Raw genomic sequence first — 22815 nt, 5'->3', positions numbered from 1 at the left:
CTCTACAGATGTGTAGAAAGTTATCTTTTCTGGGACATATTCCAAAATGCTCTTATGCTGTTTCTCAGGATTTCTCCACACTGCCCCATTCAGAAATTTTCTAACTTTCTAAAAGAAGGGGGAAAAAAATGTGCACATGAAATTATGATAAGAAACCATTGATCTTTAACCGAATCTAAACAAAGGCCAAACCAACATGAATAGCATCTTCCAAAACACTATGAGGCATTGGTTTTAGTGTAATGGATAGAAATATTTTCTCTTCATAGCTTTATTAAAAGCTGTTTTCCACGATGTAAAATATTGTTATCTCAATAATTGTTTTCTCCTTACCTCTAGTATTCCAGCGAGGTCACATTCTGTTAAAAACATCCTGCCTTTCTCCCTACAAAAAGGTTTCATAGAATCAGAATGCAGAAGCGCTGCAACTTGCTAACTTTGCTCTGTGTTATTTACCAACCGCACAAAGAAAACGCTGTCTATTCAGAACTCATTTCAAAACTCTTTTCACTGAGAGTGAGCGAACAAGTGGGCTCATGTCCCGAGCTACAGTCACATCTCCAACGGTCCGGTGCTGCCGCGGGGCTGGCGCGGAGTGGCACTGCCCCCCACTGTCCTACAAGGGGCCCTTGTAAACAGTGGGCATGGTCTACACAGACGGTGGGTGTATAAGAAAGTGGCAGGGGCGGGGGATAGGGTTTTTTCATTTCTCACCCCAAGTTTCTTTGCTTGGTTGCCCTAAATTTCTGACATGAGGCTATCCTCTTCCCCTGAGGCTCCTTCTTCCAGATAAAGTCTGGTCCACAAGCCTGGGTCTGAGTCCAGACCTAATTACTGGGTTTCTGCAAGTTATTTAAACCACTTGGGATTGAGTTTCTTTTTATTTTATGGTCTGATTAAAATAAATCTCATTAGGTTTGTGAACTAAGTGATTGTACCTATCTCATTAGGTTTGTGGACTAAGTGAAATAATTCATGTGGAGTGCTACTACAATGCCTGGAACAGAAATGTAAGGGATTTTAGCATAGAACTCTCTCTCTCTTGATCCAGCTAAGGCTCCAATATTCATATTTTAGTGTGAAACTTAACTCTCATCCCCACTGCTGGCAGATGTGCAGAGAAAGCAGCCCAAGAACTTGTTTTATGGCACGGCTCTGGACACCCCCATCCCCTATCAAGAAGAGAGAAAAAGATTAGAGACAGTATGAACAGGGGGCCAGAAAGAGACCTCCTCCACACCATACCATAGCCCCCACTGCCCTTTAGGGTGCCAGGGTGGGGGATGTTACCTTCCAACCACAAGTTCATGTGGAGGGCGTCTTCTAGGTAAGTTCCCTGCAGTTGGGAAATGGAGCCAGCCCTAGAAAGCCTAAGCCAACTGTGCATGGGGTCTGTCCCAGATGTCTGGGAGGATAGAGGAGCTGACAAATAGCTTTGGAGGCAGAACTGGAGCACAGCACCCATGGATGCTGCTTGGGGGGTGGGGAATGAATGAGGGTTCCCAACACCAGATATGTGTCCCTGGGTCCAGCAGGAGAAATTCTGTCCAAAGGAAGACCTGGGAAGTAAGAGCCTCGAGGTAGACCCACGGATAGCCCAGGCTAAGGAAGGCATGGTCAGGATGACCAGAAGGAAGTAAAATGCATCCACCCAGGGATCAAGGGAACTCCAAAAATAAGTAGGCTTGCCATCCAGAACTTCCAAAGATTAAATGCTCTAGAAGGTCGATCATCAAGAGAGTTAGCTCAAATCATCTGGCAGGGCAAAAAACCAGGACGTTAGCCAGCCAGGTAAGAAATGGCTGATACTCTTACCTATCCTTCCTGAATGCTCCCCAACATACACACATACACATTCACACACACACCCTATAACCATGGCAGAAGTTGGTGAAATGGGGAAGGATCAGAAATGAGAAAGCAGAAGGACTCGTGAGGCTTGCTGTAGGCAGTCAGGCCAGAGGAGGAGACCTGATGAGATGTAACTAAGTCAAAGTCAATTTTTGACTATTGCATAGGACCAGGCATTTTAAGTGCTGAAATGAGACATTTCTGTGACTCAAGTTAATCGGAGGACTTTCTGTATCATCTGAGAATGAGCAGTGAACCTGCCAGAGTTTTTCTCCAGGAGTCAAAGGATATTGTCCCCACTGACTAAATTTTATAAGAACAATGGGAGAAAACTTAAGTTGTATTTTGATTCTGTCCAGAGTAGTGCTTTCTCAAATTTCAATTACTTAAACTATGCATGATAAATTCCTCTACTAGACTAGAAGATCCAAGAAGTCAGGGACCCTGCATTTTACGTTCCTTGAAGTTTCTCCAGAATCTTATGCAGTGTCTGGCCCATGGCTGCCAGCTAGCTGTCCTACCTGTTCTTGGTTATTTTACGTTAGGACATTCCTGTCCATCATGGTCTTTTTAGAGAAATCTACATGAACATGTTTTCTCACAAACTTTTCATCATCTCTAAGACATTCTTACCATTAATTTGTTACCTTTCTATACTTTGTCCAAAAGCTACCTGTCTCTGTCCCTGTCTCTTTCAGAGAACCTTATATATGAGGTCTGACAATTAAGTTCATGAACTTGTTGCAACAATGTTGCTAATCTTTTTTTATATCAGAGGGATTATTCACTATGAATTTGTATCAAGTGGACAAACAGTTAACCAAGTTTACTATTTGGAAGTGCTGAAAAGGCTGTGTGAAAAAGTTAGACAAACTGAACTTTTTGCCAACAATTCATGGCTCTTGCTTGCATCACAACAATGCACCAGCTCACACAGCACTGTCTGTGAGAGTTTGTAGCCTGTAAAGAGATAACTGTATTGGAACACTCTCCCTACTCACTTGATCTAGCCCCCAACGACTTCTTTCTTTACCTGAAGATAAAGGAAATATCGAAAGGAAGACATTTTGATGACATTCAGGACATCAAAAGTAATACAATGACAGCTCTGATGACCACTCCAGTAAAAGAGTTCCAAAATTGCTTTGAAGGATGGACTAGGTACTGGCATCAGTGCATCGCTTCCCAAGGGGAGTACTTCAAAGGTAACTCTAGTGATATTCAGCAATAAGTTATGTAGCACTTTTTCTAGGATGAGTTCGCAAACTTAATTGTCCAATCTCATACCTATAACTGTATACTATACACAAAAGGCACAAGCTGAATCTTTTTGCAAGTTTTGATTGTCAGTCATCAAAAGAAGACTAATCAAAGAACACCTTAACATGCTTATCTGAGAAGCTCCAGGCACACCAGAAAACTCATCAGCAGTTTCTCTTGTGAACTTATTTTTGTGGATCAACATCAATTCTTTTTTCCAGAAAAAAAAAAAAATAGATACCAGAACTCTTTGTGACCTTCCTGCTCCTTCTACCCCTATCCTTACTGACATATCAATGAATTACTGAGAAGGTCCTTCACTAGCTACTGGTCTCTCTCTTCTGGGTTGCAAATAAATTCAAGCATTTTGAATGGCACAGAAGCTATTTCTCTTTGGCCAAAAGAAAAACTCATGGGAAGGAAAAAAATCAAAGGCAAGCCTACTTGTGAGCTTCCCAAACTGAGCAAATTTGGGTGTAGCATCTGCAGTCTCAGTTTTGGAAACCACAATATGCCATTCATCCCTCACGAGATGACAGGACAGAAATGTTGTTGCTGAACCAACCCAGGGAAATATGCTTGCTGCTTACCCAAAACAAACTTGCAAAATCCAACTACTATCACTTGAAATTTTCAGATGGGAAGGTTTTCCCTACATATAATTTTGAATTTTTTTTTCCACTTGCTGAGTGAAGATGAGTAATCTGGGGGCACATTTGGAAAGATGGTGTTCTGACCTTATAAAATATGGACCCAGAACTAAAACAACTGTTGCTTAAGGAAGAGCTAAGGCAAAGTCCCTTCCTCAAGATAGGAATGGGTGTGTGTGGAGAGGGAATGAGTGGTGTCAAAGATACTGGTATTAAAACACATTTCTGAAGCCAATTAAACATTAATTATTTATTCCCTTTGTTACTGAAAGCCTTTCATCCATTCATGAATTCCCTTCACACCACACCATGTCGTTTCCTGGGTCTATAATGGAGAGTCTTTTCACACAGGAGCTAACTTCTTTGAGGCCCAAGACTAGATAACCCTGACAAAGCAAGCTGAGGAATTTTTACTGGGGCCCTGCCCAGAGACACAGGCCTTGGGTAAAACATCCATGGGGGCCTTCCTCCTGAAGACAACGCATTGAGCTTACTTGTTCTGAGCACTGGCCTGTCTCCCTCCTCACTGAGAAAAAAGGCCAAAATAAACAGACCTACCTGTAAGTCCAAATGCAAATTCCAGTTGCTTGTCCACAAACTCTCCCTCCACTTCCAAAGCACACCAACAAAGCATTATGCCTGCAAGTACTTATTGTTTAGGGCTGTATACTTTGGGGAAGTTGAATTTGCAGTAGTCCATATACTGAATACTCACTCATCAATCAATAAAAAATTATTACTATGAGCAATATAAGAGCATTCCAGCAGGATGGCAGAATATAGACATCATTCCACAAAATGTGCTTTGAGAACCTGAATTACTGGCTGCTCCAAAGTGTTTATTAATGGATAAAACTGCCATTTTACTAATTACTCATTTTTTTAAACTATCCTTCATATAGTTGCATTCCATTCAGAAATAATTGCTGCTTAAGGTTTTGGGTTTGTTTATTTTATTGTATTTTTTTCTGGAATACTAGATTTATTTAAATCAGAGGTTTGAACAGCGAAGTTTGGCCTAAAGTTTATGCTTAAATTGAGGCTCCTGGAGGAGTAATATGACAAGGTGATACCTAACAATTATTGGCAAGGACATGATTTTCTCTGAAGGACTGCACCCAAGTAAAATAGGTAATGATTACTCGTGCTCAGATTCCAAAGCTTTAATTATCAGCTTTCTGAAGATGCCTTTTGGAGCCTGCAGGCAGCTCTGGCAAAGATGAAAGGAAAAAGAAAACGTTTTCCTGGCTACTTGTAAAGTACAACTAGCACTGCAATATCCACGGTGCAGCAAAATGCACATCCCCAGTTGGTCAACCTGGATTACAGTTTCCAGAATGGGTGCGAGAAGCCAGCTAGGTCAAGGTGGCCATGTGTCTCCAGCACAGTATGAACCTGGATGGGGAACCCACATATTTCTGAGTCTCTTTCCTTGAACCATGTGCCAAATATTTTTATTATTCTTTGAGAAACCAGTGGGTGGGCACAGATGGGAAGTGAGAAGCTGCAAAAGGGAAGAAGATGGTATTGGAGTGGAGCACAGAGCCTGCGCGCCTTTCCAGGCGCGTCCTCACAGACCCAGATGGCATCGCACTCTGCGTTGTCTCTGCCTGGTATTACCGCCTCCGCCGCCCATGCAGAGCCCCCTATCCTGCCAGCAGGGAGCAATGGCGACCGAAACCTAGCTACCCCCTTTTGTCTATTTACAATAAACCCCAGGGGCTTCTACTCAACATGTAGCCTGTGGGGTGTTCTATGCACACAACAAACATTTCAAAAAAGAACAGCCAGTTTAAAAGAAAAAGTTGGAGCTGCTCTGCAATATGAAAAGCTTGTTGTTATCGTTGTTTTATATGTGCAATTTGATGTCATTAATTTTAAAATGCCTTTATTCCCACCTTCATATAAAATCAAACTCCCCTTAGGGAAGGGGGCTTGCTTCAGTGCATCCAGAAAATAGAAATGCAGTTGTTTCCTAATAACTTCCCAGCAAATGCCATCAACTGAGGAAAAGTTATGAGTTTAGTGGCTCTGTGTGTGTATACATCCCAGTAATTCGATAAGGCATTGTGAAAGCATGCTTTGCTGGACTTCAGAGCTGGATATTCTCAGAGTTTACAAGGGGCGACACGCACTGACAGGCTTGCCCTCTTCAAAGTTAGCTATATCAGAGATAATGGTTTACAGTGGCTCTTGATGGTATCTATGCTTTTTGCTGTTCGTTACAAGACATATTGGGGAGGAAGAGACAGGGAAGCAGCAGGAAACTCCACCTTGAGTTCTACCCTCTGTGAACTATTCTCAGGTTCCTTTGTTATTTTCATCTTAAGGAGGCTATCCCAAAGTCAGGCTCTCAGCCTTTGGTGTGGGATAGGGAGAACAAACCGCCATCAGGAGGATGTTGGGCGAACTGAGGAGTTACAGAACTAAAGACCAAGTCTGGTACACAAACCACGGAGGTGCTTCTCTAGGAGTTCCCTGGTCTTTCTTCTTCATCAAGCCCAGCCTGCCCTATACGTCTGCACAGACCAACACGAAATTGTAGACAAACTCATGGCTCAATACCAGGACCATTAACATAAAAACATACTGCACTGCAAGCTTCTTGAGAAGACCTTGGGTGTTTAGGCGTGCTGTAGCATGGTAGGTTTTAAGTTTTTAAAGTGGCAGACCCTTCCCTCAAATGCTGCACTGTGACATCAAAACATACAAGAGACAAGTTGCCACAATAAGAAAAAGGCATTACACTGTAGCTATGAACAGCCTGACTCTGGTGCCTGATTGCTGGTTTCCAACCAAGCTCTGCACTTACTATCTATGTGACCTTGAGCAAGGCACTTGCCTGTCTTGTGCCTCAGTTTCCCCAAGTGATTAAAATCCTACTTTCCACTTAGTGTAGTCATGAGGATTGAATCCATTTATCTAAAGTGCATAGAACGGTGTCTGTCATACAGTAGATACTGTCTACACATTTGTTAGTACTCTTAACACTGAGATTAAAGGACATGAGACAGTCCAGCACATGCAGCTCTTCCTCACCTTGCAGTTGCCCTAAGTCACATCTAAAGAACACTCAAGCTCTAGAACTCATCTTGCAAAATTATGCTCTGTGAATTCAAAATACATACTTATTTAGAATCCTTCTAGAACAGCCCAGACTCAAATATCAATTTCAGATTTAACATTAAAAATAGGAATTACTTGAACTAATAGACCTCCTATGACTACTCAAAAACAGCACTGAGTCAGAGGCAGCCTGACTACAAAGGGTTGGGTTTTGTGGATCATCAATATTTATCAATAAATAAACTAGTATTTACATAGCATATACTATGAGCCAAAAAATGTATGGGGTCCTAGAGTTTGCAGTCTAGTGGCCAAGACAGATATGGAACAAATAGAATATTGGCTGTAAATTTTGGAAAAAACAAGCATAAAGTGCTATGGAGCAAATAGCAAGGGGATTCTCCCTCATTCCAGTGGAACTAGGAAAGGCTTCCCTGGAGAAATAACATTCAATCTGAGATGGGGGAGAAAAAAAAACAGTAAGAACTAGTTAGGGAATAGGATTCTTTCCTGGCTAAGGAACAGCATGCAAAAAGGGCCCAATAAGGAAAAGCAGCTCAGGAAAGGAAATGAAAGTCCAGGTGGTTGGGAGTGGTTGAGAGTTGGGAGGGTTAGTTGCAGAGGTAGCAGTAATGTGAAGAGCGAAGCCCCCAGTACCAAAGCCTGGAGGCCTCCAGCAGGGCTACTCAGCAGCCCATGGTCTCCTGATCTCTGCCTCTGGGTTGCCTCATCTCGACATCTATTTCCATATTTTCATAAACATTCCCTTTATAGAAACACAGGCCTCATGGAATATTTCCAGGGAGAATTAAAAAACATGTGATTCACAAGTGTCATGCGGGGTCTCATGCGGGGTCTCTGGTCCCGCTCACCGCACAAGAACGCAGGATATGGTGAGGCTGAAAAGGAACACCAACAGAACCATAGATAGGGGAGTCATACCACTGTATTCTCTATGGCGGCTGGGTTGGAGATACAGGAACCACAAGATCCGCAACCTGCCATCCACTTATCTGCCAACCAACCAACCTCTTGCTAACTGCAACCTGCTCTTGCTAGCGTAGCCATGGCAGTTATATCAGGGGCCAATGGCTAACTGGTTACAGCTGATGGCCAACTAGTTACAGCTGATGGCCATCTATTACCCGAGCCAGCACCTTTTCACCTGAGGCTGAGAGCCTGGAAACTGCTCTCTGGGACTCTGTCCCCACAACAAGTAACACAAGATCACAAACTAATCTGTATATGGCAAGTTAACAAACCTGTCTGTGCTTCCACATTTTCTTTCATGGCATTCTTTTTTAGATATGTGAATTTCTTTATTTTGTCTCCAAGGAATAGCCCGTAATCAGTCTACTAGACCATTTTCATTAAATAAATAAATAAATAAATAAATAAATAAATAAATAAATAAAAAGGCATCACAATTTTCCAAAATTAATTGCTGAGTTTTTCTTTTCTTTTTTTGTAACATCTCTTGTTAATGAAAAATAAATTTGAAAGACTAATTCAGTCATCCTGGGTAATGAATTAAGATGTCACTCAAGATCTTGAAAATATGACAAGTATATGTAAGGCAAATATTTCAGATTTTCAGTTATAGTCAATCCACAGATAAATTGAAGTAATGAAATAGCACCAATAGAAAAGATTTTATACTTCTGCTCTTCCTTTATTTTATTTATTTGTTGTAAGCCCAAATAATTTACTTTGTCTTTAAAAGTAGTTAATAGTGAAGACTTCCGTTAAAAGCCCTGCACCTGTGTTAGAGTACAATGGGAAGAACCTCAGGACCAGCTTAGAGAGAGTTCTGACCTTTTGTTATCAACTAGGTAGGTGACTGGAGTGAGTTGACTTTAACAGACCCACTCTCAATTTAAGTAGAAAATCTTAAAAAAAAAAAAAAAAAAAAAGCTGTAACAATTAGCCAGTTAGCCTTGAATCGATACAAAAAGCACTCACCAGCTCCATGCCATGTGCCCATTACATAGTTCCCCTGCTTATCCACCATTTTGCTTTCTGCACTTTCAGTTACATGTGGTTAATCGTGGTCTGAAAATATTAAATAGAAAATTCCAGAAATAAACAACTCATAAGTTTTAAACTGAACAACATTCTGAGTAATGTGATGAAATTTCATGCCATTCTGCTCGGTCCTGCCAGGACATGAATCACCCCTTCATCCAACGTCTCCACGCTGTAGATGCTACCCTCCTACTAGTCACTTAGGAGCCCTCTCAGTTATCAGCTCAATCAACTGTTGTAATATCACAGCGTTTGTGTTCAGATAACCCTATTTTACTTAATAATGGCCCCAAAGCCTTTCACATAACTTTTGTTACAGTATATTGTTATAAATGTTTTATTTTATTATTGTTAATCTCTTACTGTACCTAATTTATCAATTACACTTTATCATAGGTATGTATGTATAGGAAAATTCATAGTATATGTGGGGTTTGGTATTATCTGCAGTTTCAGGCATCCACTGGGGGTCTTGGAACGTATCCCCCATAGATAAAGGGGAACTACTGTACTGTCCTGCACTCTTTACAGACATCACTCTCTTCCTACCCACACCCCCTAAACTGGAGCAGAACTCACCCCAAATCTCTAGAGTCTCTGATCTTAGGGGAAAAAAAAAAAACACACAAAAAAAATGCTCACATTTCCTACTTTTCCTCCCCTGCTCCCTACAACACTTTGAACTCTAAAAAAAAAAGAATTCATGTATTAAGAGCAATCAACTCATAAGACTTCCTCCGTTCTGCTACAGTCAGTTGAAACTGATGTGTTTAATTTCACATCAGAGGGAAAGGAGAAATAGCCTGAGGAGGAGTTTTCATGGAGACAATAGATTCTGGAACATACTCTGAAACCACAAGGATGCTCGGCCATGGCACACTAAGGAGAGGCATCACCAATGACTAGTCTGAATGAGTGAGTCCTCCTGGAGTAGGAGACCTGGCATCCCACCACTGTGCCTCTATGTCTCAGGACTACTTCCAATGGAAAAAAATCCATTGGTAAAGAGCAGAAGGCAACCACATCCCTCCCATTTGGAGGAAGGACTTTAGGAACAAGTGAAATTATTTTTATTCATCATAAAAAAATGCTGTGTTTTTTAAAGTACTGTTTTAATTATAGGTTTAACATTTTTATCTGGATCACAAACACACATGAACCTGCACACTTTAATACATTCATAAATACCCGAGAGCAATACAAAGCCATGAATAATAGCAGTAACTGGCATACATGTTTTCTTACTATTCTCCTCTCAAAAACATAGTCTCAATTACTTATAGATAATAATGCAAGTTATTCACCATCCTACCAGAAAATTAAGAGTTAACTAAAATACATGAGTTATAAAGCCATTCCTGAATAGAAAATAAGAGAAACATTCACATTTATGGAAAATAGGATGAACTTTTAAAAATAGAATAACATACAGATATTCTTCACTTGAAAGAACATTTAAAATCTAATAATAGCAACATGCTATTATAGGGTCTTTGAAGTTTCATGTCTGATTTATCCTTGTAAACCCATATAAACCCATAAATCCTAACAACATTACTTGGTGGATATTGGTTAAATAAATGAATAAATTACCACCCAAGAGCCCCACCTATAAGGTAGTTAAGGCCATTAACTATTGGAATCGGGAACTGAAGGAAGCAGAGTTAGATAAATTTTACAAAATAATTCTGGTAATCCTCCAAATTTTGGGAGGACATAAAAGCCTCTGGAAATTTCCTGTTTTTTTTTTTTTTTTTTAAAGTTGATTCCTTCCCACTCCCTGATTCCAAGTAGTTTTTGGTTCAGTAAGTCTGCTCCCGAGCTCAGGAATCTGCATTTTAACAAATGCCCCAAAGGATTTTGAGCATAAATTGAAGAGTACCAGTTTGGTGGATGTTCAACAGTTTCTGGTGTGGTCCTGTGGCTAAAATCCATGCCCAGGACTGGACCTCCTGGCCTCAGTCCCCAGAGCTGCCTCTTCCTGACTTAATACCATAGGGCAAGTTCTTCCACCTCTGTGTGCCTCCATTTCAATATCTGTAAACTGGACATGATAATGGTACCTGACTAATAGATTATTAGTTATTGCAAAGTTCCTAACACAGTACAGGCATAGGTATTAAGCTGTCCTAAAACCAGTATGGAGAAGTCAGTATAGTTTGCTTACACATCATTTTTTTAAGCAAAATATTTTATATGTGTTGTAAGTGGAAATCTGTCCCCTAAAATTTGTATGTTCAAGTCCTAAGACCCAGTATCTCAGAATGTGACTGTACTTGGAGGAGATAATTAAGAAAGATAATTAAGTTAAAATGAGGTTGTGGGGACAGAGCCAGGAGTGCAATTTCCAGGCTATCGCCCTCTTGTGGAAAGGTACTCACTCAGGTAGTAAATGGCCGTCAACTGTGATTGGATGGCCATCAGCTGTGGCTAGTTGGCCGTCAGCTGTAACCAGTGAGCCATTGGCCACTAATATAACTGCCGTGGCTACGCTAGCAGAAAAACGGGGAGCTAGCAAGAAGATGGTGGCTGAGCTAGCAAGAGCGGATTGCAGTTAGTACGGCGGATTGCAGCTAGCAAGTGAGGTTGGTTGCCAGAGAGAAGTGGACGGCAGGTTGCGGATAGTGTGGCTCCTGCTCCCTGTGTCTCCAACCCAGACGCCAGCAAGAATATAGTTGTATGACTCCCCTATCTATGGCTCCGTGGGTGTTCCTTTTTGGCCTCACCGTATCCTGCGTTCTTATGTGGGGAGCGGGACTAGAAACCCCACATGACACCTTGCATGACAGAGGTCATTAAGGTGGGCCCTCATCCCGTATGACCAATGTCCTTATAAGAAGAGAAAACCTGAACAGATACGTACAGAGGAAATTCTGCTCCAGAGTGTCTACAAATTCCAGCTACAGCATCAACTCTCCCCTGGCTCTCCAGCCCGCTAGACTGCCCAGCAAATACTGGACTTGCCAGATTGCATAATCCAGTGAGTCAATTTCTTAAAATCAATCAATCAATCAACAATCAATCTAATTCTATCATATTTACAGAGGATGCCAAAAAAATGTATACACATTTTAAGAAAAGAAAAAATTGTATTAAAATTGTAATACTCAATATATACCAATAACAAAAGATGAATAAAAGTCACATTTGACTTCTGCAACTACAAGAGGTTCTCAAATTGGTTACTGTCAGCTTCCAGACATTTCTGATTACGGCGAACTACTGCTTAAACAACTACTGCTTGAGCACCAAGTGTCCACTTGTATACATTTTTTTGGCACCCCTGGTATATACACACACGTGTATATACATATATATGAAAACTAAATGACACTGTTTTGCACTTCTAATTCTTTCCAAGAGTCACTACACTCCAGAAAGTCTCTAAAGGGTGGAGTGTGGGAGCTGATGAGAGCCCAGGGTCTGGCAAGCACATGGTGGTCTCCTTCATGTGAGCTCCTACATCTATCCAATTCCTAATTCTGCACAGGATTTTAATATATAGAGTGTTCCTCAGCCCTCTGCATCTGTTTATGTGTGAGATCAACTGCAAGGGTATTCTCTGAAGGTGCTGACTGTGGTTCCTGGGCACTTTGAGAATGAGCTGAGTAGAGCTGAGCTGTGTGTGGGGAGAAGAGATGGAGGCAGTGAGAAAACAGCCAGGAGATTCCCTTCCCCTCTTCCTTCTCACCATCCTTGGTGTCATTCAAAGACCCACGCACTGTGGGTTACTTCCAGCAGGTAGAGGGGAGTTTCTGAAATTAGATCTTAAGATCTCAGCCCTCTCCCTCTACTATCACTCCCATCCCACAAGCCCAACCCAGCCCCAAAAGCTAGTGGTCGCAGACTTGGAGGATTATTACTTTTACTTTAGAAACTGTCTTCTTTCATTTTTAAAGCAGCAGGCCCGGTGAATCTGCAATTTTCTTTTTTCTTTTTCTTTTTTTTTTTTTTTTTTACTTAGAATCAACCAAGATATCTGCTTTTGGTTTATTAGGAAAAGTCTTTCCAGCCTATGGAAGCTACCCTCTGAGCAAATGTCCCTTTACTTCTGAGCTTGCTGATCCTAAGCTGAGGAGCATGTCCCTATTCCAAAAATAAATACTCTTGACAAAAGTATTTAAATGCTGAAATAGTATGTGACATTTTTTGAAATGTTTTTGAGACAATAATTTTGGTGTAACAATAAACTGGAAGCTATAATTGTGGCTTATTCATCCAAATTATCTTCAACACCTAGCTTGTGGTGAGTGGATACTCTGGAGGGATTTGCAGGAGAAAGGGAGGGAGGAAAGGGGGAAGGAGATTTACCTTCCTAATTATCACAGACCCTAATGAGCCATGAGCACATTGTGCTTTTGTTTCCACCCTTTGGAGTCTGACAGCTGAAGGGCTTCCGTCTTTCCACTGTAGCAATTAATATGTAAATTGTCTAAGTCCTTTATTTAATAAAATAACATGTATTAGCAGAGCAGTGCTTCATAAAAACTTTTCTAAAGTAACCATAATTATCTAGAATGAACACCTACCTCAAAACCATAATAAAATCTAAAAGTCTCCACATCTCTTGCTACAGTAGTCAAGAAAATTCAGATATAAGTATGTTAACTTTATTCTTTAATAACAACCTTTTTTGGGATTAAAAAACATTTCTTTCGGAGGATCCAACTTTCACTGTATTTTAAAAAGAGTAATGATTTGTATCACTAGAGGGAGACACAGTTTGTCAAAAAGCTATTGTCAGGCAGAACTGAAAACTTTCCAGTTCTTAAAAGAATAAAACACCAAGAAGTAAAGCTATTACATATTGTTAGATATGCATATCATTTTGTGAATTTAACAAGTCATACGTAGAATTATTGAACAATAGATTAATTTTTCCTTGCTCAGATAACATTGAAACTGTGAATATAAACATAAAATGGAAATTGCCAAACTTTAGTAAAATACTAAATCCAAAAATGATAATGTTGAAATACCAGACTTTTCCAACTATCTCAGAGTAGTCATTCTACTAATAAAAATCACTACGGAAAGATTTATGTGCATAAGACTCTGCCTCTGTGAACAGCTGCTTTTCCAACATAAAATTGAATTAATATATATCTCCCTCCCAGTTAAAGTCAAGGCTGAATTCTGAACTAAAATCCCAATGAAAATACAAGACCTGACACTGAGATCTTGCTGTAGAAGAAGTGAAATGTCAGAGTTCCAGCTCTTAATCAAAAGAGTAACGAACATCATACTTTTTTTTTTTTTTTCTGTGATGTGGGCGTTGATGACTGGGGTGGTGTTTTTAAATCACAATTCAGTAAAAATAAAGAAATGCGATTATGCTTCTGGCAGTTGAGTTGATTTTGTTTTTGTCTTTGTTTTGTTTTGTGTTTTACATTCAGACAGCTTAATTCATTTACATTTCCTATCTTGCCTCTGAAGTCATTTCAATTTTTAATGCCCATTCTAAAAGTTTAATGTTTGGAGCAACTCAGTATCTGTAAGCAACGTTTACTTACAAAAGGCAAAAAGTTTTAGTTAATAAGTGATTAACAATCTGAAGTCGACAGCCTAGGTGAACAATTTTTTAAAAATTCAAGTAATACTCACTTAGAATGGCCTCCCTGGTCTTTCTTCCTCTTTGACTCTACTTCTATGCCTTTCTCACCACTTTTTGTGTGCTTTTCTACTTTACCTAGACCAACTCCATCCTCTTTCTCCAAATCTTTCTGTTTTTCCCTTCCCTTCTATATTTAATGAAATATATTTTTGTCTTAGTATTTGTTCTAATTATTAAATATATAATATTCCCTTATTCATTTTAAAATAATATTGGTTAAGCTTTAATATGTCTCATTTAAAAAATAAATTTATTTCCCATTATGCATGTCACATCAATTCTTTCTCCGTCTATAATTCAATGATCTTCAGTAAAAACAAATCCACCCCTCCATGTTTTCTTCCAAACCCCTATAATTATGCCAGACATTTAGTTTTCCTGTTATTTATAGTTGCACTCTCTTTCAGGACACTGTATTTCCAGAGAAATCCTAGTGAGAAATACAAGGGTTGAGAAGAGGTGGTGGCACAATTGTACCCCAAGTCACAGCCATTCACTGGAGTGAATGCAATTGAGTACCCTGGGATTCTACAGGGGAAAAAAATGGTGATGCAAAGCCTTGTCACCAAAGAAATGCCATCCAATAACTGGAGAACTTGAAAATGAAGCCGGCATACCCAGTGAAGAGAGCACAGACACCATTGGTGCCACACAGCAAATCCTACAGAGGGAGCGGCCCCTGATATAGCACATAGTGTGCAGTGTCTTTACTATTACAGAGAATAGTTCCCTAGATGCTTCTGAACACTGATGTCCAACTTCTCAGAATAACCACAGCATCAAAGACAGATGGCTCATCTTCCCAAATGCTGTCATAAGAAAGTCAAATGTGCCACAATGTCATTTCTGCAAGAATAATGACAGTACATTTAAAGTCATTTGCAGCCTATCTTAATTTGTGATAACAAAGCATAGAAAGAAAAAAGAAACCAGAAAGTACACTCAGCACTAATTGCTGCATAAGCTGAGTTCTAGCTGTCACCTGTTTGGAATTAGCCATTGCTGCTGCTTCCTAAGGCTGCCAAGCACTACCATGTGAAGGGTGGGGATCCCCCCTCCTTGTTATTTCATTTGAAACTTACTTTCATTCAAACATTTGAATGAAATGAATTTTGAATTACTGCTTTGACAATACACAAATCTTTGTCAGCTCTATTCTCCACACTCCAAAAACAGAGGTTCATAAGAGTTGACTACAAGGAAAATATAATCAATCAAAAAATGTAAGTGCTAATTTTAGAAAATATTAAGGAAAAAACTTTACCTGAGTATAAAAACTATTTATAAAACTATGGTAGCACTATATTCAAGATTGTCCTTCCTCTATTAGTTTAATAGTGATAGAAGACTTTAGACAGGGCAAGAGAAGAGGGGACATTTCAGTATATAATACATCCATTTAGGAAGACTTCTTATTCTCCCTGGGAAATATTCCAAATTAGATGTCAAAAGACAGCTGTTTTCTTCCAGATGTTTTTGAAGATCGCCAATGTACATTTAAACTCAGAATTAAGCTACAGACAGGGATTTAAAAGAAAAACATAAAATAGCTCTTTTACGATGCATTTAAATTAATTTCTTTTAGCATTTAGAATAAAAGGAAGAGCAGATGGTGAAGACTTAGTTTAAAGTGAGAGCCATTATAATAATTGTAGCTGGAAATAAAGTTTCCCATAACAGAAATTCATGAACTGTAAGTGTTTAAGCAAAGTTTTAAAATGACCCATATAGCAAGAAAATCTATGTCATAGTTATATTTCACATACTAAACAGATATATAATAAATACATTTAAAATTTCTATGTTTTGTCCAAATAAAAAAAATGATGAAATGTCACCAAGAGAGTAACTGAAAAAATGTTGATACAACCACATTTTTCTTCAAAATTTTCCTCAGATTTTATAATGGTTCAGTTTTAGATCTCCAACTATTAGTCATCTTTTATATGTAATCTGTATATGTCTTATATTAATACATAGAAAAATATTGCTTAACATTTTTTTAATTAAAGTTTATTGGGGTGACAATTGTTAGTAAAGTTACATAAATTTCAGGTATACAATTCTGTATTACATCCTCTATAAATCACATTGTGTGTTCACCACCCAGAGTCAGTTCTCCTTCCATCACCATATATTTGATCCCTTTCACCCTCATCTACCCTCTGCTATTGCTTATATTTTTAATATGATAATATTATTTATGACTTCCAGGTTTTAAACTACATAGATCCTGTCTTTATGGCATTTTTTAACAGAAAATGGTAGTCAATTCACAGTTTCCATTGATAAAGTGATTTTTGCCTCCAAATAGAGTTGAACAATACTTTAGAAAGTAAAAAATTATCTCTGTGTATATTTACATAATTTAACATACATACATTCACATATTACTGTAATTCACACACACACACACACACACACACACACACACACACACACAAGTGTCATGCTGAATGATATAGCCCTGCAGCTGTTGAACTTCCAATGCTAAGTCAATAATTTTTGGCTAACAGATTCTGAAATAGCTATAATCTTATTGATAACTCACAGTGAGAAAATGATTGTTAGTGATAGTAATGGAACCAGAGTTTGATGAAAGGGGCTGGGTTTGGCCCAGTAATAATAGCTGAGGCATCAAGTTTAAACCTCTTTATTGCGTAGCTGACCCCAATTACATCTCAAGACAAATAACATCCTTTAGTCAAACACCTGGTACCAAATGTGGCCACTTTAAATTTCTCCCTCATGGGAGCCTATAATCATTTCAAGACCATTCAAACATTGGGCATTAATTGCAAGCCCTGTATTTGATATGCTGGACCTCTCTGAAGTTGAACAAATTATTTTTTTAATGCTTTGATTTATTGAGAATGATTTTTTAAAAAGCAGATCCCTTAACTAATGCTTTGTAAAAATTAAATTAAAAAAATGATGTCACAATCCAAGGTAGGGATTAGGCACATGAGGAACACTTCATGCAAAGTGCAGTATGCTCTGTAATAAGACCTGAATGTCCTGGTTACATCAAAATAGTGATGACCGTATTTATTTCAAAAACGATAAAATCACTCAAAACATGAGGAATTGCCACTTGGCAGTAACACAGAGCAATCGAACACTGCAAGATTACTTTACACTAAAGCATAGAAAACATTTTTAATTCAAGTTTTTTGGAAGGAAAGACCCAGGTCACTTGTCTCAAGGCATATTTTACATAAATGACAAAAATCTTGGATTTAGCTCTGAAATCAGACTGGCCGAGGTTGGACTTTCAGCTAGGCTATTTTGGGCATCTTAGTTAGATTTCCTACACTTCCGTTTTCTCAACCATAAAACAGAGTAATAATAGCATCTTTTTCAAATGAGTTAATAAGTGTAAGGAACCTGGTACTAAATCTAACCCATAGGAACATTTAGTCTATATTTTTATTATTAGGATTATGGATAGAAAAAATGGCTCATGTTATTTTAATTGAATAAAGCACATTATTTGTCTTTAATGAAGTGCTGGAACAAACTTTAAAAGGACTGTTATATTTCTTTTATATTTATTCATTTGCTTAATTACTTATTTATATATCAATCAAAGAACTCCTTTATGCCAGATCCTGGAATAAGTACATATCTCTGTTCTCAACATGTTTACCCTCTAAATCCTTCTTAAGACAAGAAATTCCATGCTATGGCTTAATATTTGTGTCCCGCCCCCAAAATTCATATGTTGAAGCCCTAATCCCCAATGTGACTGTATTCGGAGGTGAGGCCTTTGGAAGGTAATTACGGTTAGACTGTGTCATGAAGGTGAGTATTTATGATGGTATTAATGCCTTTATAAGGAGAGGAAGAGACCAGAGCCATCTCTCTCTCCACCGTGTGAGGACACAGCAAGAAGGCAGCCAACATGGCAGGGCTGCCCCTCTAAGCCATGGGGGTGACACCACAACTCCTGTGGATCTGGAAGGCAGTGTATCAAGCTTAAGAAGATTATTTTTTAGCCTTAGTATCTCATGGAATTTGCCTGGCTAAATTTCTACTACCCTGGGACCCATCATCCCTTTCTTCCTTGAAATTCCTCCCTTTTGGAATGGGAATGTCTACCCTATGCCTTTCCCACCATTGTATTTTGGAAGTACATAACTTGTCTGGTTTCACTGGTTCACAGTTGGAGAGGAATTTACCTCAGGCTGAATCATACCTTGAGTCTCACCCATATCTGATTATATAATATTTAGAGGAGACTTTGGATATTAGACTTCATAGTTGATACTAGAATAAGCTAAGACTTTTGGACTGTTGTAATGGAATGAATGTATTTTGTATGTGAGAATGACATAAATTTTAGGGGCCCAGGGGCAGAATGCCATGGACTGAATTTTTGTGTACCTCCGAAATGTATATATTGAAGCCTTAATCCAATATACGATGTTATTGGAGGTGGGATCTTTGGGAAGTAATTAGGGCTGTATTAGGTCACGAGTTTGGGGTACTCATGATGGGATTAATGCCCTTATAAAAAGAGGAAGAAACACACAATATCAACCTTTCTCTCTCTCTTCAGCCCACTCCCTCCTTGTTCATGAACCAAGGAAAGGCCATGTAAGGATATAACAAGAAAAAGGCCATCTACAAACCAGGAAGGGAGACCTCACCAGACACCAAAACTGCTGGCACCTGATTATGGACTTCTCAATCTTCCAGAACTGTGAGTAATAAACGTTTGTTATTTAAGCTACTCAGTCTTTGGTATTTTGTTATAGCGGCCTAAGCTGATTGAGACACTCAGAGACCACAGCACTGTAGATTGGTGCTGAGAAAAACAGCAGCTGAGGGCACTGTGGAGCTGGAAGTCAGTAGAAGAGAGTGCAGAACCTTGGAAAGAGAGGACAAGAGAGAGCATCTCAACAAAATCAAATATCACCAATAAGCAGGAAGGTGTTGTGGTCCATCATTGTCACAGTTATTAGTATTGCTGTACAATTTGTTCACTCATTATTTCATGGATCAGTGTAGGACTTATTAAACTGATGTCCCCCTTTTCTCCCCAGATCTTTTCCTGCCATTCAACACCCATTCAATTTTTCTCTTCCTTGTAATTATGTTCTTTATTTTGATCTTGGCTTGTCCACAGTCTACCCTCCTAACTGTCCTCAAGCTGTAGCAGAAGTGTTTAAATTTCAACCCAAGACATTTCAACAAGGAGCAGTATAAATAGAATGAGATAACCAAAGAAATCTAGAACGATTTCTTGGCACTACCTGAAAGCAATATTAAAAGACAGGAGGACTTCTCCCATTTATACTATGCTACAATTGTGTTAAGAGTTAAAGAAGCTAAAGGCACTGAAATTAAGAGTAAGGGCATGCAAGGATATGACAATGAAAACAACGAATGCTCGATACAAGTGCGTTGGACGATATCCAATGAACATGCATAAGCACCAGGATGGTCAGCTCATGCTGATTTGCTTAGGACTTTCCCAGTTTCAGCACTAAAAGCTGCCCATCCTGGAAACCATCTCAGTTCTGAAAAAAACCTGGAAGATTGGTCACACTAAAATACATATAAGTTTACTTGTCTCTTTTTGTCAAATACTTTTCCTTACAATAGTATATTACTTTGTTCATTCAACTCATATTTATTAAAGATTCCAGCATACTAGGCCGCAGTCTAGGTGCTGCAGACATAGTGATCTCTTACAGAGAGACTAGGTCCCTTACATTCCAGTGAGAGAGGCAGAAATAACCAAAAAAACAACTGAAAGAGACAGTGTTATGAAGAAAATAAAATCAATCCAATTAAAAAGTGGTCAGATGACCTGAACAGACACTTCTCCCAAGAAGACATACAAACAGCCAACAGATATGTGAAAAAATGCTCAACTTCACTATCTATTAGGGGAATACAATCAAAACTACAATGAAAAAAAAGAAAAAAACAACAACAATACAATGAAATACCACCTCACACCTGTTAGAATGGCCACCATAAACAAGATAAGTAATAACAAGTATTGTAGAAGCTATGGAGAAAAAGGAGCCCTCAGACACTGCTGGTGGGAATGTAAATTGATACAGCCACTATGGAAAACAGTCTGGAGGATCTTCAAAAAATTAAGAATAGAATTACCATGTGACCCAGCAATCCCTCTTCTGGTTATCTACCCAAAAATTCTGAAAATTTATGTGTAAAGATGTGTGTACTCTGAGGTTCACTGCAGCATTATTCACGGTGACCAAGACATGGAAACAACCAAAGTGTCCTTCGGTAGATGATTGGATAAAGATGTAGTACATATATACACAATGGAATACTATTCTGCCATAAGAAAAGATGAAATAGTGCCATTTGTGATTACATCAATAGATCTTCAGATTATCATGCTAAGCAAAATAAGTCAGACAGAAAAAGTCAAGAACCACATGACTTCACTCATATATGGGATACAAAACTGAAAGCCACAAAGGAACAAGACAAACAAAGAAACAAAAATCCATAGACACAGGTAACAGTTTAGTGGTTACCAAAGAATAAAGGGGAGGGGTGGTCGAAGAGGGAAAAGGGGGTCAAATATATGGTGATGGAAGAACTGACCTGGGTGGTGAACACACAAAGCAATATATAGATGACATATTACAGCACTGTACACTTGAAACCTATATAATTTTACTAACCAATGTCACCCCAACAAATTTAATATTTAAACGATTTTCATATGTGCTCCAATGTTCATTGCAGCTTTATTTATGGTAACAACCAAGACATGGAAACAACCAAAGTGTCCTTCAATAGATGAATGGATAAAGAAGTTGTGGTATATATACACAATGGAATACTATTTGGCCATAAGAAAAGATGAAATATTACCATTTGCGACAACATGGATGGATGTTGAGATTATAATGCTAAGCAAAATAAGTCAGACAGAAAAAGTAGAGAACCATATGATTTCACTGATATGTGGTATATAAAACTGAAAACAACAAAAGAACAAAACAAATGAAGAAACAAAAACTCATAGACACAGACAATAGTTTAGTGGTTACCAGAAGGTAAGGGGAGAGGGGGGTGGTAGATGAGGGTAAGGGGGATCAAATATATAGTGATGGAAGGGGAACTGACTCTGGGTGGTGAACACACAGTGTGAGATATAGATGATGTATTACAGAACTCTACACCTGAAATCTATGTAACTTTACTAACAATTGTCACCCCAATAAACCTTAATTTAAAAAAAAAAGAAAAGAAAGAAAATCAGATCATAGAGAGTGACTTTAGGGAGTGGGGGCACATGGAGGAAACATTTGGGCTAAGCCCTGAGTGATAAGAAGGAGACAGTCATATGAATATCTGGGGAAGGACATTGCAGGTGAAGGGGAGAGCTCTGGGAAGATATTACAGCAGTAACAGACTGGTGTGTTTGTGAATCTAGAGGAAGGCCAGCCAGATCTGAGAGCAATGGCAAAGGGCTAACAGAAAAGAGATGAGCTCTGAGTGGAGTGCAGGGTGAGACCGTGGAGGACTTTTGCACGCTGGTTCAGGCTTTGGAATTAATTCTAACTGTATTGGGGAATTTGAAGCAGGACATTGTGAGCAACATAGAGATTCATGTGATTCAATTTACTTTTGGTAAAGATCACTGGCAACTAAGTGGAGAATGGACTATAGGGAGATAAAAGTAGGAATGGGAGCAGGTAAAAGACTACTGTGGTCCATATGTGATGTTGCCTATGCCAGTAAAAGTTCTGGTCACCAATTCCAACGTATGAAAGGGGAGTTTTCCCACACCATCAAGCAATTCTCCAACACCAACTCAGTGTCCTACAATCAACTCAATTCTGACACTATGTCTTCAGATATCATCAGATCCCACAGATTAAGGGCTCAGTTCTATAGACTGCGCTCCCTTCAGATGCCAACTGAAGTCCAGGTTATCACCTGGGATTCTGACCAAGAGGCTATAGATCACAGATTCCCACAACCCCTCCTTGAGTTCAATTAATTTATTAGAGCAGCTCACAAAACTCAGAGAAATATTTTACTTGCTAGAGTACTAGTTCATTATAAAAGGATATAACTCGGGAATCGCCAGATGGAAGAGATGCACAGGGCAAGGTATGGGGAAAGAGTGCGGAGCTTCCAGGCTCTCTCCAAGCATGCCTCTCTCCCTAAATCTCCATATGTTCACTAACCTGGAAGCTCCCTGAACCCTGTCCTTTTGGATTTTTATGGAGGCTTTATTATATAAACATGAATGATTAAATGATTGGCCATTGGTGATTGAGTCAACCCCCAGCCCCTCTCTTTTTCCCCAGAAGTAAGGGGAGTGGGACTGAAAGTTCAACCCTC

This window comes from Rhinolophus ferrumequinum, chromosome 14, assembly GCF_004115265.2.
Source record: "Rhinolophus ferrumequinum isolate MPI-CBG mRhiFer1 chromosome 14, mRhiFer1_v1.p, whole genome shotgun sequence".
Classification (NCBI taxonomy): domain Eukaryota; kingdom Metazoa; phylum Chordata; class Mammalia; order Chiroptera; family Rhinolophidae; genus Rhinolophus; species Rhinolophus ferrumequinum.
The sequence above is the reverse complement of the archived record's forward strand: the minus strand, read 5'-3'. Positions refer to the sequence as shown.